Source organism: Oncorhynchus clarkii, chromosome 2 (assembly GCF_045791955.1).
Source record: "Oncorhynchus clarkii lewisi isolate Uvic-CL-2024 chromosome 2, UVic_Ocla_1.0, whole genome shotgun sequence".
Classification (NCBI taxonomy): domain Eukaryota; kingdom Metazoa; phylum Chordata; class Actinopteri; order Salmoniformes; family Salmonidae; genus Oncorhynchus; species Oncorhynchus clarkii.
In genome coordinates this window covers 35,905,819-35,926,289 of record NC_092148.1, presented here as the reverse complement: position 1 = coordinate 35,926,289, position 20,471 = coordinate 35,905,819, and the positions used below count along the sequence as shown (strand labels likewise).

The 20,471-nt window shown below is 42.7% G+C and overlaps 1 pseudogene; it reads left to right on the top strand.

Moving 5' to 3' along the window:
- Positions 1 to 11,656: 11,656 nt before the first annotated feature.
- Positions 11,657 to 20,471, top strand: part of LOC139381116 (kelch-like protein 32) — a 28,222-nt pseudogene continuing 19,407 nt past the window's right edge.

Genomic DNA, 20,471 nt, shown 5'->3' with positions numbered 1-20,471 from the left:
ACAGGCAGCCAGTGCAGAGACTTTTAAACTGGTGTAATGTGTGTGGCATTCTGTATGTTTTGCAGTTAACCAATGGCTTTCTTGGGTAGAACAGACAGGAGAGCGTTAAAGTAGTTAAGCCTGCTTGTAATAAAATCATGGATGTATCAGCCTGAGATAGAAATGGCTCTGGTGACACAGAAATGTAAAGTTGTGTATCGTCTGGGTAGCAGTGAAAATCAATGCCATGCTTTCTTATAATGCTGCCAAGTGTAACATATATAAACTGAACAGTACCGCATCCAAAATTGAACCTTGTGGAACGCCACGTGATATCTATTTTCTCTGAGTTATGTTCACCAAGGGTGACAAACTCTCAACCTGTTAAATAGGTCCTAAACCAATTTAAAACTGGACCAGAGAGGCCAACCCACCTCTCCATTCTGTCCAGAAGGAAATCATGGTTAACAGTGTTAAACGCAGCACCTAAATCCAATCTGTCTGTAAACAATTGTTGGAAAAATGACTTTGGCATTTGTGTTGGCTCTATGATCATTTGCCACTTTAACTAAGGATGTCTGTGCTATGGTGGGCATGAAAACCAGATAGGATTTTTTTTTTTAAATACAGTTGGTACTTAAATAACTTAGCTGTTTGAAAACCAATTTCTTCAGAATTATTAAAAATGGAAGGTTGGAGATGGAGGTTGGAGCTGAAGAATCTAGATTACTTTTTCCTCAGAAGGGGTTTTACAATAGCAGTTTTTAGTGCATTGGGGAAAGTGCCTGTGAACAGGAACGGATTAACAGTAGCTTGAACTTCAGATATGCAATTAAAAACTTTTGAAGAAGGTGGTGGAGATAGGATCAAGAAGGCACAGGCTTAAGCTGTGATATCACTTTCCTGAGCATGTCGTGTCAACCAGGGAAAATAACTCCACAGTGCCTTTGCATGGTAGGCTAGGGCACATATCATCAAACTTCTCATCAGGTCTGGATTTCCAGCCTAACGTTTGTTATCTTATCTCTGAACTATGCTGCAAACTTATCACATTTAGATGTGGAGGAAAGTTCACAGGCTTGTAGGATATATCAGGCCGTCAATGGTCGAGAAGTGCACAAATTATTCTGATTATTAGTGATCAAGCTAGAAACCTGAGCCCGTCTGGCATTTCCAATTGCCTTGTTAGATATGCCAAGTTGCTCTCTCAGAATATCATAGTGGACCTGCAACTTTGACATTCGCCACTTCCGCTCTGCTTTTCTGCAATTTCTCTTTAAATGATTTGTTTCCTCTCAGCCAAGGGGTTCTCCATTTCGATGTGGACTTTTTCAACATTACTGGAGCTATGGCATCAATGGTTGCCCTTAATTTGCTATTGATGTTATCAACTAAATTATCACAAGAGGAAGGCAGAATAGGTGATGATGTATTGTTCATACACTCAGTAAAATCTGTAGCAACGTCAGAGGTAAGATAGCGTTTCTTAATAATGCGTTCAGTATTACCCTGTGCTATGGGCAACAAGGGAGTAAAAAATGCACAGTGGTGATCAGATAAAGCAACTTCAACAATAGAGGATACGTCAATAGAAAGCCCTTTGGTAGTAACCAGGTCCAGAGTATGTCCACAGGTTATCGGTGGGCCCAATAACTTGTTGGATGAAGTCCATAGAGCTCAAAAAATGAATAAATTCATTGGCCTTGGAGTCAGTCTCTTTGTCAACGTGAATATTAAAATCGCCAAACAATGATTTTATCATAATTCCCAAGGACAATAGTTCAGAGAAATAGGTAAAGAAAGTGGGCAGTACTCTGCTGGCCTATACAGGGTTATAGCCAGCACTAGTGGCTGACATTTAAACAGTATAGAATGATGCTCAAAAGACTGTCACCAAATGAAATCTCCTTACAGCTGAGGATATTAGTAAAAATAGAGGCTGTCCCCCCACCCTTTTCCCTTTTCTGGTAGTATAAAAAGCTGTAGTCTGGCGGGGAGGCTTAAATAAGAGCGGCACTACAGTCTGAAGACCGCATGTTTCTCACAAAAACATGGCTATCAACTTTGCGCTCAGTAATGCGGTCATTCACGAGAAAGGTTTTACTAGTGATTGCTCTAACATTTTAAAAGCTCCATATTCAGTGAGTGTAGGCCACTGTCCCTGGGACAGGTAACCAATGGAATAACAGCCAAATTATGAAAATTACAGCCACGTTTTCTGTCATTCTCCAATCAATCCGAATGGTAGGATATGACAATTTGTATAAACTCACCAGAAGGTGGCGGTAGAGGAACATAAATTAGGTTACTCACAATAACTACAGTGCCATTTCTACAGGAGTTGATATGCTTTCCAAGTCCTCTGTTGCTTATTTTGACAGGGAGGACTGGATCACTACCAGACCCTGTCAGTCAGTCTCTAAAACAGTTTGTGATGTTACTGGAAATAATCCTGGAACCCCTGTGGTTAGGATGAATCCCATCTATTTTTTAAAAACTGCTGATTGCTCCCACAGCAAATCGAAGTTGCCACAAAAGGAGACATTCCTGTCATTGCAAAGTTTCTTCAGGTACTCGTTTAGAGCAACGAGTCAGCTGAAATGTTCCGAACCCCTCCGATAGCACGGGAGGTGGCCCTGTGCTAGCGTGGTGTTATAAATATATATATACAGTGCCTTGCGAAAGTATTCGGCCCCCTTGAACTTTGCGACCTTTTGCAACATTTCAGGCTTCAAACATAAAGATATAAAACTGTATTTTTTTGGGAAGAATCAACAACAAGTGGGACACAATCATGAAGTGGAACGACATTTATTGGATATTTCAAACTTTTTTAACAAATCAAAAACTGAAAAATTGGGCGTGCAAAATTATTCAGTCCCTTTACTTTCAGTGCAGCAAACTCTCTCCAGAAGTTCAGTGAGGATCTCTGAATGATCCAATGTTGACCTAAATGACTAATGATGATAAATACAATCCACCTGTGTGTAATCAAGTCTCCGTATAAATGCACCTGCACTGTGATAGTCTCAGAGGTCCGTTAAAAGCGCAGAGAGCATCATGAAGAACAAGGAACACACCAGGCAGGTCCGAGATACTGTTGTGAAGAAGTTTAAAGCCGGATTTGGATACAAAAAGATTTCCCAAGCTTTAAACATCCCAAGGAGCACTGTGCAAGCGCTAATATTGAAATGGAAGGAGTATCAGACCACTGCAAATCTACCAAGACCTGGCCGTCCCTCTAAACTTTCAGCTCATACAAGGAGAAGACTGATCAGAGATGCAGCCAAGAGGCCCATGATCACTCTGGATGAACTGCAGAGATCTACAGCTGAGGTGGGAGACTCTGTCCATAGGACAACAATCAGTCGTATATTGCACAAATCTGGCCTTTATGGGAAGAGTGGCAAGAAGAAAGCCATTTCTTAAAGATATCCATAAAAAGTGTTGTTTAAAGTTTGCCACAAGCCACCTGGGAGACACACCAAACATGTGGAAGAAGGTGCTCTGGTCAGATGAAACCAAAATTGAACTTTTTGGCAACAATGCAAAACGTTATGTTTGGCGTAAAAGCAACACAGCTGAACACACCATCCCCACTGTCAAACATGGTGGTGGCAGCATCATGGTTTGGGCCTGCTTTTCTTCAGCAGGGACAGGGAAGATGGTTTAAATTTTATGGGAAGATGGATGGAGCCAAATACAGGACCATTCTGGAAGAAAACCTGATGGAGTCTGCAAAAGACCTGAGACTGGGACGGAGATTTGTCTTCCAACAAGACAATGATCCAAAACATAAAGCAAAATCTACAATGGAATGGTTCAAAAATAAACATATCCAGGTGTTAGAATGGCCAAGTCAAAGTCCAGACCTGAATCCAATCGAGAATCTGTGGAAAGAACTGAAAACTGCTGTTCACAAATGCTCTCCATCCAACCTCACTGAGCTCGAGCTGTTTTGCAAGGAGGAATGGGAAAAAAATTCAGTCTCACGATGTGTAAAACTGATAGAGACATACCCCAAGCGACTTACAGCTGTAATTGCAGCAAAAGGTGGCGCTACAAAGTATTAACTTAAGGGGGCTGAATAATTTTGCACGCCCAATTTTTCAGTTTTTGTTTTGTTAAAAAAGTTTGAAATATCCAATAAATGTCGTTCCACTTCATGATTGTGTCCCACTTGTTGTTGATTCTTCCCAAAAAAATACAGTTTTATATCTTTATGTTTGAAGCCTGAAATGTGGCAAAAGGTCGCAAAGTTCAAGGGGGCCGAATACTTTCGCAAGGCACTGTATTTGTAGTCCTCCCTCAGTTCCTCAGATCGCCTAAAGCAGGTCGTTAAAACCTACGTGAGTGGGCCTCCCGAGTGGCGCAGCAGTCTAAGACACTGCATCGGCGTCCGTATAGCCTGGGGTTCGATCCTAGGCTGTGTCATTACCGGCCATGACCGTGAGTCCCATAGGGCGGCGCACAATTTGCCCAGCGTAGCCCGTGTTAAGTGAGGTTTTGGCATCGGGCTCTACCGACTCCTTGTGGCAGGCTGGGCACCTGCAGGCTGCAGGCTGACTTCGGTCGTGAGTTGAATGGTGTTTCCTCCGACACACGCAGCTGGCTTCCGGGATAAGCGAGCAGGTGTTAAGAAGCGCGGTTTGGCGGGTCATGGCCGGCTGGTGGTATACTCCCAGGATCCATGCTGACTCCCGGGGCTGGTAGGTCCATCTCAAGCCGGCCAAAGATGTTTGATAGCTGGATTTGATCTTCTTGGATAGATGAAGGGTGGCCAGACTGCCTTCCCTATCTCCTATGCCTTGCGAGTGTCTAGTCTCCCATGGGATGCGGAGTTGAGCTTAACATTTGTCCTTTGCATTGGGGCAGATCAACTTCGCCCGACTCATTGACAGCTTTGCTATATGAGACATTTATAACTGAGATTCGGTTTGTCTGGGCTACAGCAAGTTTGTGTACTTAGAAAGCAGGCAATCCTTTTCTCGCAGCCTAGCGAGCAGTCGGAGGATCTCTTCCCTAAGCTGCTTGATGGTGGTGCATTTAGTGCAGACAAATCCCTGTCCCAGTTTTCAGTTACTCCTTACCTTCATCTTGTGATTGTGTGGAAATCATTTCACACCCAGCTGTGGATAAAAACACCAGTGGGCTAGCACTGCTAGCGTTAGCTGATAGCCATCAGGAAAACGAAGCAGGCTAACTGCTACTTAACAGGAATCCGGAACACAAACTTGCAGTCCCAGCCTTAAAGGCTAACCGCGTTCCGGAATCATTTGCAATAAAAACTTTAGCTATGATTTAAAAGAAAACAATTTCATTAAAACAACAAACTGAGTGTAGACAGTACACTGTTCTGTTGCGCGCACTGATGATGTATGTAGCCTCAAACAAAGCTCATGAAATTTGTGGCACAGCTAATCTTAGATATTATTAATATTCAGTATTAGTCATTTCTGAGACTCACTTTTATAGCACCTTTGATGATACAGCAGTAGGAATACAAGGATATAACATCTATAAAAAAGACAGAAATGTCTACGGGGGAGGTGTTGATGTACAGTTGAAGTTGGAAGTTTACATACACCTTAGCCATTTTTCCACAACTTTGGAAGTATGCTTGGGGTCATTGTCCATTTGGAAGACCCATTTGCGACCAAGCTTTAACTTCCTGACTGATGTCTTAAGATGTTGCTTCAATATATCCACATAATTTTTCTACCTCATGATGCCATCTATTTTTTGAAGTGCTGACACCCCCGTGCTTCACGGTTGGGATGGTGTTCTTCGGTTTGGAAGCGTCCCCCTTTTTCCTCCTTATATAACGATGGTCATTATGGCCAAACAGTTCTATTTTTGTTTCATCAGACCAGAGGACATTTCTCCAAGAAGTATGGTCTTTGTCCCCATGTGCAGTTGCAAACCGTAGTCTGGCTTTTTTTATGGCAGTTTTGGAGCAGTGGCTTCTTCCTTGCTGAGCGGCTTTTCAGGTTATGTCGATATAGGACTCGTTTTACTGTGGATATAGATACTTTTGTACCTGTTTCCTCCAGCATCTTCACAAGGTCTTTTGCTGTTGTTCTGGGATTGATTTGCACTTTTCGCACCAAAGTACGTTCATCTCTAGGAGACAGAACGCGTCTCCTTTCTGAGTGGTATGACGGCTGCGTGGTCCCATGGTGTTTATACTTGCGTATAGAGGTCGACCGATTAATCGGAATGGCAGATTAATTTTGCATTTTTGGACACCGATCATGGCCGATTACATTGCACTCCATGAGGAGACTGCGTGGCATGCTGACTACCTGTTACGCGAGTGCAGCAAGGAGCCAAGGTAAGTTGGTAGCTAGCATTAAACTTATCTTATAAAAAAACAATCAATTTTAACATAATCACTAGTTAACTACACATGGTTGATGATATTACTAGTTTATCTAGCTTGTCCTGCGTTGCATATAATCGATGCGGTGCCTGTTAATTTATCATCGAATCATAGCCTACTTCGCCAAACAGGTGATGATTTAACACACGCATTTGCTAAAAAAGTACTGTTGTTGCACCAATGTGTACCTAACCATAAATATCAATGCCTTTCTTAAAATCAATGCACAAGTATATATTTTTAAACCTGCATATTTAGTTAATATTGCCTGCTAACATTAATTTATTTTAACTAAGGAAATTGTGTCACTTCTCTTGTGTTCTGTGCAGGCTGAGTCAGGGTATATGCAGCAGTTTGGGCTGCCTGGCTCGTTGTGAACTGTGTGAAGACCATTTCTTTCTGCCAAAGTAATTAATTTGCCAGAATTGTACATAATTATGACATAACATTGAAGGTTGTGTAATGTAACAGCAGTATTTAGACTTAGGGATGCCACCCGTTAGATGAAATACTTAACGATTCTGTATTTCACTGAAAGAATAAACGTTTTGTTTTCGAAATGATAGTTTCCAGATTTGACCATATTAATTCATTTTGAGTCTATGATTTGATATTTGATAGAGAAGTCTGACTGTGCGGTGGTAGGCAGCAGCAGGCTCGTAAGCATTCATTCAAACAGCACTTTCCTGCATTTGCCATCAGCTCTTTGCTGTGCTTCAATCATTGCGCTGTTTGACTTCAAGCCCATCAACTCCTGAGATTAGGCTGGCAATAATCGGTGTCGCCTTTTTTTGCTCCTCCTATGATCGGTATCGGTGTTGAAAAATTATAATCGGTCAACATCTACTTGCGTACTATTGTTTGTACAGATGAACGTGGTACCTTCAGGCATTTGGAAATTGCTCCCAAGGATGAACCAGACTTGTGGAGGTCTACCATTTTTTTCTGAGGTCTTGGCTGATTTTCTTTTGATTTTCCCATGATGTCAAGCAAGAGACACTGAGTTTGAAGGTAGGCCTTGAAATACATCCACAGGTACACCTCCAATTGACTCAAATTATGTCAATTAGACTATCATAAGCTTCTAAAGCCATGACATCATTTTCTGGATTTTTCCAAGCTGTTTAAAGGCACAGTCAATTTAGTGTATGTAAACTTCTGACCCACTGTAATTGTGATACACTGAAATAATCTGTCTGTAAACAATTGTTGGAAAAATTACTTGTGTAATGCACAAAGTAGTTGTCCTAACCGACTTGGCAAAACTATAATTTGTTAACAAGAAATTTGTGGAGTGGTTGAAAAACGAGTTTTAATGACTCCAACCTAAGTGTATGTAAACTTCCAACTTCAACTGTATATATTCAGAGCCATATTACTGTAAAGCTTAAAGAGGATCTCATGACAAATTAAGTACAAATGCTGTGGTTGCAGGTTCACCTACCTCATCTGAAGCCTCTTTTGAAAATATTCAGATTACAAAGTTATAATTTCCCTAATATAACTTTTCAGATATTTTCATATCTGATCAATAGTCTTCTGATTTAATGAATTATTCTTTATTTTACCTCACGTTAGTCTCATTCCAAACGTCGTAAAGTGTTGGTTATCTGCACGAACCCAGTCTTCACGATGAGTCATCCATATATCAATTGTCTTAAAATGATTTATTTACTAACCAAGTAATTCACAGAAATGCATAAACAAACAGTAGATAGTTACAAGGAAATGATAACGGAGTTTCCCTAGTGGGATAAACCGGCATCGCGGCTTGGTGTACAAAAGGGAAGTGGGGGTCGACTGAGATGACAACATACAGTTGATAATTATAACAATTGAAATGCTAATCCTTTGCACATGAATGCTCACTCATTCGGGAACAATTGCAATCAATATATATATTTACGCTCAGTGTGTCGTCGGAGTCTCTTGAAAAGTTTGTTTCTGTTGGAGAGTTTGTCCGCCCTCTGATGTGGTTAGAATGGATAGTTCAGAGTGACATTCATTCATGTCGTTATGGATAGATGTTTCGGAGGTTGTCGGTCTTTGCGTTCAATGATACCGAATTCCTAGCTGCAGACTAGTAATTCATATCAAAGACTTGTTCTTATTCTGTCGGTATCGATAGTCTAAGAGTTTAACCACGTGGGATGGTTAAAAGATTCAACAGTCTGGTCTGCAACCTTTGTCCTCTCATAATTGAGAGCAACATGGTCTGTTGAGAAATTCTCAAGGTGGGGTTGAATTCGGAATTGCAGAAAATACATATATGGCTTCGCCCCGACAGTGGCCTCCATAATTATTGGGACAGTGAAGCATTTGTTCTTCTTTTGGCTCTATACTTAAAATCAAACAATGACTATGAGGTTAAAGTGCAGACTGTCAGCTTTAATTTGAAGGTATTTTCATCCATTTCGGGTGAACCGTTTAGAAACCTAGTGAATGACCTGCAGAGAGCTGGGACCAAAGTAACAAAGCCTACCATCAGCAAGGGCATTGAAGATGAAACGTGGCTGGGTCTTTCAACATGACAATGATCCCAAACACACCGCCCGGGCAACGAAGGAGTGGCTTCGTAAGAAGCATTTCAAGGTCCTGGAGTGGCCTAGCCAGTCTCCAGATCTCAACCCCATAGAAAATCTTTGGAGGGAGTTGAAAGTCTGTGTTGCCCAGCAATAGCCCCAAAACATCACTGCTCTAGAGGAGATCTGCATGGAGGGAGGAATGGGCCAAAATACCAGCAACAGTGTGTGAAAACCTTGTGAAGACTTACAGAAAACGTTTGACCTCTGTCATTGCCAACAAAGGGTATATAACAAAGTATTGAGATAAAAGTTTATTGACCAAATACTTATTTTCCACCATAATTTGCAAATAAATTCATTAAAAATCCTACAATGTGATTTTCTGGATTTTTTTTCTTCTCATTTTGTCTGTCATAGTTGAAGTGTACCTATGATGAAAATTACAGGCCTCTCATCTTTTTAAGTGGGAGAACTTGCCACAATTGGTGGCTGACTAAATACTTTTTGCTCCACTGTATGATAATAAAACATTTCAATGAGCATTTCTGTACAGATGGCCATACTTTCCTCTTGGCAAAAAAAAAAAAAAACCTGGACCTGAACAAATCAACTGGGCTTGACAATCTGGACGCTCTCTTTCTAAAATTATCCGCCGCCATTGTTGCAACCCCTATTACCAGTCTGTTCAACCTCTCTTTCGTACCGTCCGAGATCCCCAAAGATTGGAAAGCTGCCGCGGTCATCCCCCTCTTCAAAGGGGGTGACACTCTAGACCCAAACTGTTATAGACCTATATCCATCCTGCCCTGCCTCTCTAACGTCTTCAAAAGCCAAGTTAATAAACAGATCACTGACCATTTCGAATCCCCCGTACCTTCTCCGCTGTGCAATCCGGTTTCCGAGCTGGTCACGGGTACACCTCAGCCACGCTCAAGGTACTAAACGATATCATAACCGCCATCGATAAAAGACAGTACTGTGCAGCCGTCTTCATCGACCTGGCCAAGGCTTTCGACTCTATCAATCACTGTATTCTTATCGGCAGACTCAATAGCCTTGGTTTCTCAAATGACTGCCTCGCCTAGTTCACCAACTACTTCGCAGACAGTCCAGTGTGTCAAATCAGAGGGCTTCTGGACCTCTGGCAGTCTCTATGGGGGTACCACAGGGTTCAATTCTCTGGCCGATTCTTTTCTCTGTATATATCAATGATGTTGCTCTTGCTGCGGGTAATTCCCTGATCCACCTATATGCAGATGACACCATTCTGTATACACCTGGCCCTTCTTTGGACACTGTGTTAACTAACCTCCAAATGAGCTTTGATGCCATACAACACTCCTTCCGTGTCCTCCAACTGCTCTTAAACGCTAGTAAAACCAAATGCATGCTCTTCAACTGTTCGCTGCCCACACCCGCCTCCCTGACTAGCATCACTACCCTGGACGGTTCTGACCTAGAATACGTGGAGAACTACAAATACCTAGGTGTCTGACTAGACTGTAAACTCTCCTTCCAGACTCATAATAAACATCTCCAATCCAAAAACAAATCTAGAAACTGCTTTCTATTTCGCAACAAAGCCTCCTTCACTCACGCTGCCAAACTTACCCTAGTAAAACTGACTATCCTACCGATCCTCAACTTCAGCGATGTAGTCTACAAAATAGCTTCCAATACTCTACTCAGCAAACTGGATGCAGTCTATCACAGTGCCATCCGTTTTGTTACCAAAGCCCCTTATACCACCCACCACTGTGACCTGTATGCTCTAGTCGGCTGGCCCTTGCTACATATTCATCGCCAGACCCACTGGCTCCTGGTCATCTATAAGTCTATGCTAGGTAAAGCTCCGCCTAAATTCAGCTCACTGGTCACCATAACAACCACCCACCTGTAGCACGCACTCCAGCAGGTATATTTCACTGGTTATCCCCAAAGCCAACACCTCCTTTGGCCGCCTTTCCTTACAGTTCTCTGCTGCCAGTGACTGGAACAAATTGCAAAAATCGCTGAAGCTGGAGACTTATATCTCCCTCACTAACTTTAAACATCACCTATCTGGGCAGCTTACCGATCGCTGCAGCTGTACATGGTCCATCTGTAAATAGGCCACCCAATCTACCTACCTCATCCCCATATTGTTTTTATTTACTTTTCTTCTCTTTTGCACACCAGTATCTCTACTTGCACATCATCATCTGCTCTTTTATCACTCCAGTGTTAATCTGCTAAATTGTAATTACTTCGCTGCTATGGCCTATTTATTGCCTTACCTCCTCACGCCATTTGCACACACTGTATATAGACTTTCTTTTTTTCTATTGTGTTGTTGACTGTACGCTTGTTTATTCCATGTGCAACTCTGTGTTGTTCTTTGTGTCGCACTGCTTTGCTTTATCTTGGCCAGGTCGCAGTTGTCAATGAGAACTTGTTCTCAACTAGCTTACCTGGTTAAATAAAGGTAAAATAAATGTAAAAAAAATTCTTAACCACAGAGAGTCAGTAGGATGCTCAGGTCGTGTTTTTTTTGGCTGATTGTTAATTCACAATGTGTCTTTGCTTCATTCTATTCATTTAACCTGAAGTGCCTCGCAGTTTCAAGTGGACTTTCGGTCTGCTTTGTATTAGGGGTTAGCAGTTAATTGATCCAAATGGATTGATTGAAATTTGCCTTATCTGTTTCTCTTTCCAGGCTAATGCAGGAAGTAACTGCAGCCCTAAGGAATCACAGAATACTGTTCCACCTCTTCTCTCCTTCTCCGGGAGCATGCCATCTGAACCTTGTGTCAGGTAAATCTGTAAACTGGTGAATACGCACACACGCACGTGAATCACACACTCACACACACGCGAATCATACACACACACACGAACACAAGTGAATCTTACACACACACACGCAAATCTTACACACACACACACACGCAAATCTTACACACACACACGCGAATCATACACACATGTGAATCATACACACACACATGCGAATCATACACACACACGAACACAAGTGAATCATACACACACACACACACACACACACACACAAACACAATTGAATCATACACACACACACAAAACACAAGTGAATCATACACACACACACACACACGAACACAAGTGAATCATACACACACACACACACACACACACAAACACAAGTGAATCATACACACACGAACACAAGTGAATCATACACACACACACACACACACACACGAACACAAGTGAATCATACACACAGCCCTACTAAAGTTTCCAGCATTTTGTAATCGGGTGTGACTCATTTTGCTCTTAGAGTTTGCAATGCCATCTGCAGTGTTAACTGTAGTATATGTGGTGAGCTAACTAACCTCTGACCAACCTTGGTTTGGCATTGCTGATCTGAGCTTTGGTGGGGCAGCATGTTGGCAGGTGTGTTGGCAGTCAACCCCTCCCCTCCACACACACACTTCTGCCTGTCATATTATAATACCGACTCTGCCTCTCTGACCTGTCCCTCATTCCTGGGGTATTACTCTCAGGGCCACACACACTGCAGGTAGAGGGACAGGCTGTTCCTCAGGGCCTTGTCCAGCCCAGACAGAGAGTTAGGGAGGAGCAGCCCGTTGACAATCTTGAACTACAGCTGCTAAGCCTTAGAGGTTGCCAGCAGGGGGCTCCAGTGCTTTACCACGAAACCTGAGAATACATACACACACACACACACACACACACACACACGTTCACATACTATTGAAGGCGACAGACCAAACTGCAGACAGGCAGAAAAAAGGACTGACAGCTAGTTAATAATAAACAGACTAGACTAATAAATAATAAACAGCTGGACTAATAAGCAGACAAATATGAAATGGACAGATAGACAGCTAGGAGAACAATAGACAGAGCAGGAGATGCGGCAGGTAGCCTAGTGGTTAAGAGTGTTGGGCCAGTAATGAAAAGTCGCTGGTTTGAATCCCTGACTTGAATAGGTGACAAATCTGTCCATGTTCCCTTGAGCAAGGCACTTAACCCTAATTGCTCCTGTAAGTCGCTCTGGATAAGAGCTTCTGCTAAATGACTCAAATGAGATGAGCAGAGAGACAAGAGAGACTGAGATTTTCCCCCAGCCTTCACTGATGTCTCTCCCTTTACCTCACTCTACCCCCCCCCCCCCCCCCCCTCCCCTCCCCCTCCCAGTGGGCAGGAGCTGGTAACAGACCAGAGGCTATGCCAGTCCAAGTCTCACCAGGACTTCGTCCTCTCCGCCCTCAACCAGCAGAGGAAGGATGGCCTACTCTGTGATGTCACCCTGGTCGCCGGCAACCAGAAGTTCCATGCCCATAAAGCAGTGCTGGCGGCGTGCAGTGATTACTTCCGGGTGAGTTTGGACCTGGGGAGGACACTACACTCTTAGAAAAAAATAGTTATTCAGCTCTCCTCATAGGAGAACCCTTGAAGAACCCTTTAGCTGCTAGGTAGAATCCGTTTGGGTTCCATGTAGAACCCTTTCCACAGAGGGTTCTACATGGAACCCCAAAAAGTTCTTCTTGGAATCAAAAACTATTCTACCTAGAACCAAAAAGGGTTCTCCTATGGGTACAGCCAAATGAACCTTTTTTGGAACCCTTTTTTCTAAGAGTGTAGTTTGAAGTTGTATTGTCACGTGCACAAGTACAGTGAAATGCCTTTTTGCAGCTCTTTCCCAACAATGCAATAATCAATATCACTATTACTAGTAAAGTAGAACAAAAACACATGATAAATAGAAATAATAAGAACAGGAGAAAGTAAGTAAGCTATATACAGGGTCAGTTCCAGGGTCAGTGCCAATATCATACAATGTGCAGGGATACTGAAGTGGTTAGGAGTAGATATGTATAGGGTGTAAGGTGACTAGACATCAGAATAAATGATTTTATTTATTTATTTTTATTTCACCTTTATTTAACCAGGTAGGCCAGTTGAGAATAAGTTCTCATTTACAACTGCGACCTGGCCACGTTCTGTGGAGGTCGTAGCAGGATTTCTTGTCATCAGCCGTAGTCTCTGGGTGGCTGCGATAGACCTGTGTGTGGTAGCACTGTCCTTTTAGTTTAGCTGCAACCTTGGTTGTAATCCAGGGCTTTTGATTGGGGAAGCAGCTCACCTTCACTGTGGGGACAACATCGGTGATGCATTTCCTAATGAAGCCGGTCGCAGAGGTGGTTAGCTTGTCGATGCTATCAGCCGAGTCCCTGTGCAGTCCAGTAGCATAGCCTCTGATTCAGAGGACCATTTATCTACGGAGCACGTCACGGGTACTTCCTGTTTGAGCTTCTGCTTGTACACAGGAGTATAGAGTCATGATCTGATTGCCGAACGGGGGATGAAGGAGGGCCTTATATGCTTGCCTGTGAGTAGAGTAACAGTGATCTAGGACTTTATCACCCCTAGTGGTGAAGGAGACGTGTTGATGGAAGTTGGGTATTAGATGTCTTAATGACGCAGAATTAAAATCACCGGCAACCAAAAAAAGCTGCCTCCAGGTTCATGGTTTCCTGCTTGTTTATGGGGCGGCAGGTAGCCTAGTGGTTAGAGCATTGGGCCAGCTCGAATCCCCGAGCTGACAAGGTAAAAATCTGTCGTTCTGCCCCTGAACAAGGCAGTAAACCCACTGTTCCCCAATAGGCCGTCATTGTAAATAAGAATTAGTTCTTAACTGACTTGCCTAGTTAAATAAAGGTTACATTTAAAAAATATATAAAAAAATGTTATAGTTTTAAGTGCCAGATTGTTGTTTTTCTTGCCCTGAGGTGGAATATATACCGAAAGGTTGCTGGAGCAGTCATGATAACAGCTGAAAACTCTCTCTCGACATTTGACCATCAGGTATTCCAAGACGGGTGAAGACTTCCACTGGGCTAGAGTCAGCACACCATTTGCTGTTGATGAAGAGTCATACCCCTCCCCTTCTAGGATTTCTCTGAATCCAATGTCCTGTTCGCTTGGTGAATGGAGAATCCATCGAGTTGGATAGCCATGGGGGTATCTTTTCCAAAAGCAATGTTTCAGAAAAGCAGAGAATATTGCAGTTATGAGAGTCCTGCTGATATCAAATTGGTTGTTTGTTTGTTTTGTGTGTGCTGATCAAGCAAAAATATGAACTCTAAGACAATGGGCAATATAGTTTTTTATTATTATTTTTTGCCGGTGGAACAGGCGGCTATATCGGTCCACTAATACAGGACTAGTAAAGACCCAGTGCACTATTTTTCGTATTTATTATTATGATAATATCAGGGGGTGCTTCAGCACCCCTTCTTCTCGCATCTATGAGGCCATATACAGTTGTTTTTGTAATTCAACTATGCTGTAGCCTATTTATAGATCAGGTTTGCTGTGCCTATGTCTGAGGTCTCCTCTCTCTGTCTCTTGTCTCTCTCTCTCTCTCTCTCTCTCGCTCTCTCTCTGTCTGTGTGTGTGTGTTCTCAGGCCATGTTCAGTCTGTGCATGGTGGAGAGTGAGGCAGATGAGGTGACTCTTCAGGGAGTGACAAGTGTGGGACTGAAACATGCACTAGACTTTGCCTACACAGGACAGGTGAGTCTACAGTAGCACCTTCACCTACAGCTAGCCACCACATGTCCTCAAGTCACACACAGGTACTGAATTGTACACACAAACATACCTCACAAATATCCAGGCTAACACGAACTAAGAGTGCCAATTTTCAGCTTTTCGTTAGCTGATTAAAGCTATAGCCCAGCCATACTCAACTGGCGGATCGCGGCCCGGATACTTGACCCCTAGGGGTCCCCCATTCATCATAAAACATGACAAACTGTGTAGAATTGCAGGAAATTTGCTTTAAAATGCAGAAGTTTTCTCTCCGCCAAGAAGAGGGGTGTGAGCAGTTTGCAGTCATATGAGTCGCGATGTGGCGGCTTGTTACTATGCTGATAAATGACAATATCCATCCGGACTTTTGCCATCTAGTACATTTGTGTGACTGGACCTTCTAAAGTAGTGATTGAGTACACCTGCTACAACCTATGCATGGATGTGATATCTAACCTAGCCTGACCCTACAGTACGCCAGTGATTCCCCCCCCCCCTCTCCTCCCTCCCTCCCCCCCTCCCTTTCTCTCTCCTCCCGCTCTCTCTCGCTTTCTCTCTCTTGCCTATCTCTCTTACCCCCCCATCTTTCTCTCCCTCTCTCTCTCGCTGCGGCGAGGAGTCAGGAGACCTATGCCCTGTGGCCCAGCAGTGAGAGGCTGGCTAGCTCGTAATTATTCCTAATTGCATTTCCACAGTGGAAATGAGCAGGGGAAGTTGTGTCGATGTAGGTCAGCAGCCGGCTGCCGTTCCGTTTCTTTCTGCTGAGATGATGAGACCTGAGCAATATGCTTATTTCAGTAAACAACCGCACAGCTAGTTGCTGAAATCCACCAGCCACATGTCAGGGGCCATAAAGGTTAGCAGACATGCTGTTGCTATATAGCCTACACTGAGAGGACACGCGCATGCGCATTCGACATATTAGTCTGACTTTTTATTTGATGTTGCTAAAATCATGTATTTACATTTATATTTTTTATTTTACCTTTATTTAACTAGGCAAGTCAGTTAAGAACAAATTCTTATTTTCAATGACGGCCTAGGAACAGTGGGTTAACTGCCTGTTCAGGGGCAGAACGACATGGCAATCACATGTAAATGTGATAGGTATCACAGTTGAGAGAAGAATAACTGTGTGTGAATAACAATGTATAATAACACGCTAACTGCAACGCAATGACCCTTTTTTAAATTCATGTTTTATAGACACTGAATATAAAGTGGAACCAGCACATGTAGTCTGTTGAAGAACAGATAGCGTAAATAATGCCTTGTAAAGGCTTTCAGTGACACATGAGTGAAATCACATTAGTTTAAATGCTATTGCACAAAAAAAAACACGCCTGGCCTGAGACCACAGTCACACACCCACACACATGAATCAGCAGCATTATATAAAGTGACCACTGGTCCTGAGTGCTTCTGTCATTTGAGTGCGTCCAGAATGGCACCCTATTCCATACATAGTGCACTACTTTTGACCAGAACCCTACGGGCACTATATAGGGAATATGATGTCATTTGGGACAGAACCTGTCTGCCTGGGGAGGTGAGCAGTGTGTGAGGTGGACAGGAAGTGGTCTCACTCAGGTCCTCTCCTCAGATAATACTGGAGCCAGGGGTGATTCAGGATGTTCTGTCGGCAGGAAGTCACCTTCAGCTGCTGGAGCTGCTCAGTCTCTGCTCACACTACCTCATCCAGGTGAGGAGTCAAGACAGATATATATATATATATATATATACACACGCACGCACACTCACATATATTACATACTCACACATACAGTCATATACAGTAGTACAGTCAAATAAACACGTGTGTATGACACACACACACACACACACGTAAACACTGCAATTTCTTGTGTATATGGAGGGTCTACTCTCCATATGTTCAAGGTACTTCCTAACCACACAAAACCACACATTAAACCCCCCTGTCACCACCAGAAAGATACATTAGCATGTTAATGGGCAAACCGTTACATCACCTTATGGTAAACAGTGCTCTCATACACCATCTGCTGGTGGAGAGAGAAATGGACACTGTTGCACACCATTGATTTCACTGCACTGTCCCTGTAGACATGCTCACTGTAAACATCGTATTATACAATTAGACAGCAGTTAGATCACAGCTGAAGATGCAGAGAAAAGGCCCGGGTTTAACATAAAATATAGATTCACTAGCTTTCTGTATAAGTGTTTTGTCTGTATGAAAGGCGACGTTGAACAGGTTATTCCTGTGTTAGTTTTTTTGTTTGAGCTGAATACTCAGAGCCATGCAGTATATTGTACATGGCTCTGCTTACTGCCAGCAGATGGCAGTCTTATTCCATTCGCAATCTCCATTTTCTATTCTCTTGCCTCCTCCTGCTCTCTCTTTCTCATACTCTGTGATCTACTTGAATAACAATGTTGTCTCATCTCAATAGATTCAGTGATATATAAACTGCAGTTCAAAAACACCCCAAAGAAAATGTGGAACCCAGAGTGTGTGTGTGTGTGTGGTGTGTGTGCATGTGAGGGATATTTAACTGTGTGTGTGTGTGTGTGAGAGATATTTAACTGTATGTGTGTGTGAGGGATATTTAACTGTATGTCTGTGTGTGTGTGTTACTGGATGTATTAACTCAAACCCTACTACACCCCAACCGAGCACTCTGTTCTGCCACTTCTGGTGTCTCGGCCCTCCCACCCCTGCAGGAGGTCAGCTCCTGCTCAAAGCTCTGCTCTGTCCTGGCACCCCAACGGTGGTCCAAACTTCCACCTAACGTCAGGACAGCGGAGTCCCTGCCCATCTTCTGAAATGTTTTGAAACCCTTCCTCCTCCAAGAGTATCTTAAATAAATCCCACGGCACCCCCCCAAATTTTTTTGAATGAAATAAAAACCTAAACTCCTGCTACTTTATTGTGGGAAGATCACAGTCCCACGGCTGTGATATGTTGTTGTCTCGCCTAGCTATTCTAAGATGAATGCACTAATTGCAAGTCGCTCTGAATAAGAGCGTCTGCTAAATGACTAGCTGGGTTTCTCATCTCCACGACATGTACAGTTGAAGTCGGAAGTTTACATACACCAAATACATTTAAACTCAGTTTTTCACAATTCCTGACATTTAATCCTAGTAAAAATGCCCTGTCTTAGGTCAGCTAGGATCACCACTTTATTTTAAGAATGTGCAATGTCAGAATAATAGTCGAGACTGATTTATTTCAGCTTTTGTTTCTATCATCACATTCCCAGTGGGTCAGAAGTTTACATACACTCAATTAGTATTTGGTAGCATTGCCTTTAAATTGTTTAACTTGGGTCAAATGTTTTGGGTAGCCTTCCACAAGGTTCCACAATAGTTGGGTGAACTTTGGTCTATTCCTCCTGACAGAGCTGGTGTAACTTAGTCAGGTTTGTAGGCCTCCTTGCTCGCACACGCTTTTTCAGTTATGCGCACACGCTTTTTCAGTTATGCTCCACAAATGAGGTCAGGGCTTTGTGATGGCCACTCCAATACCTTCACTTTGTTTTCCTTAACCTCTTGGATCTCTAGGGGCTCTATTTCATTTTTGGATAAAAAACGTTCCCGTTTTAAGCGCGATATTTTGTCACGAAAAGTTGCTCGACTATGCATATTCTTGGCAGTTTTTGAAAGAAAACACTCTGAAGTTTCAGAATCTGCAAAGATATTGTCTGTAAGTGCCCCAGAACTCATTCTACAGGCGAAACCAAGATGATGCGTCAACCAGGAAATTAGCAGAATTTCTGAAGCTCTGTTTTCCATTGTCTCCTTATATGGCTGTGATTGCGCAAGGAATGAGCCTACACTTTCTGTAGTTCCCCCAAAGTGTTAGCAGCATTGTGACGTATTTGTAGGCATATCATTGGAAGATTGACCATAAGAGACTACATTTTCCAAGTGTCCGCCTGGTGTCCTGCGTGGAATTCGGTGCGCAATTGCCAGCTGCTTGTACTTTTCCATTTGATTCAGGGGAGAAACCATGCGTCCAAGAACGATATATCAATGAAGAGATATGTGAAAAACACCTTGAGGATTGATTCTAAACAACGTTTGCCATGTTTTCAGTCGATATTATGGAGTTAATTTGGAAAAAAGTTCGCGTTTTGAGGACTGAATTTTCGGGTTTTTTTGGTAGCCAAATGTGATGTATAAAACGGAGCTATTTCTAATACACAAAGAATCTTTTTGGAAAAACTGAGCATCTGCTATCTAACTGAGAGTATCCTCATTGAAAACATCAGAAGTTCTTCAAAGGTAAATGATTTTATTTGAAGGCTTTTATGTTTTTGTTGAAATGTTGTGTGCTGGATGCTAACGCTAATGCTAACGCTAAATGCTACGCTAGCTAGCTACTTTTACACAAATTATTGTTTTCCTATGGTTGAGAAGCATATTTTGAAAATCTGAGATGACAGTGTTGTTTACAAAAGGCTAAGCTTGAGAGATGGCATATTTATTTCATTTGATTTGCGATTTTCATGAATAGTTAACGTTGCGTTATGGTAATGAGCTTGAGTCTGTATTCCTGATACCGGATCCGGGATGGGGAGATCAGAGAGGTTTTAAGCTATTTTGCCACAACTTTAGAAGTACGCTTGGGGTCATTGTCCATTTGGAAGACCCATTTGCGACCAAGCTTTAACTTCCTGACTGATGACTTGAGATGTTGCTACAATATATCCAAATAATTTTTCTCCCTCATGATGCCATCTATTTTGTGAAGTGCACCAGTCCCTCCTGCAGCAAAGCACCCCCACAACATGATGCTGCCACCCCCATGCTTCACGTTTGGGATGGTGTTCTTCGGCTTGCAAGCATCCCCCTTTTTCCTCCAAACATAACAATGGTCATTATGGCCATTGTTTTTGTTTCATCAGACCAGAGGACATTTCTCCAAAAAGTATGATCTTTGTCCCCATGTGCAGTTGCAAACCGTAGTCTGGCTTTTTATGGCGGTTTTGGAGCAGTGGCTTCTTCCTTGC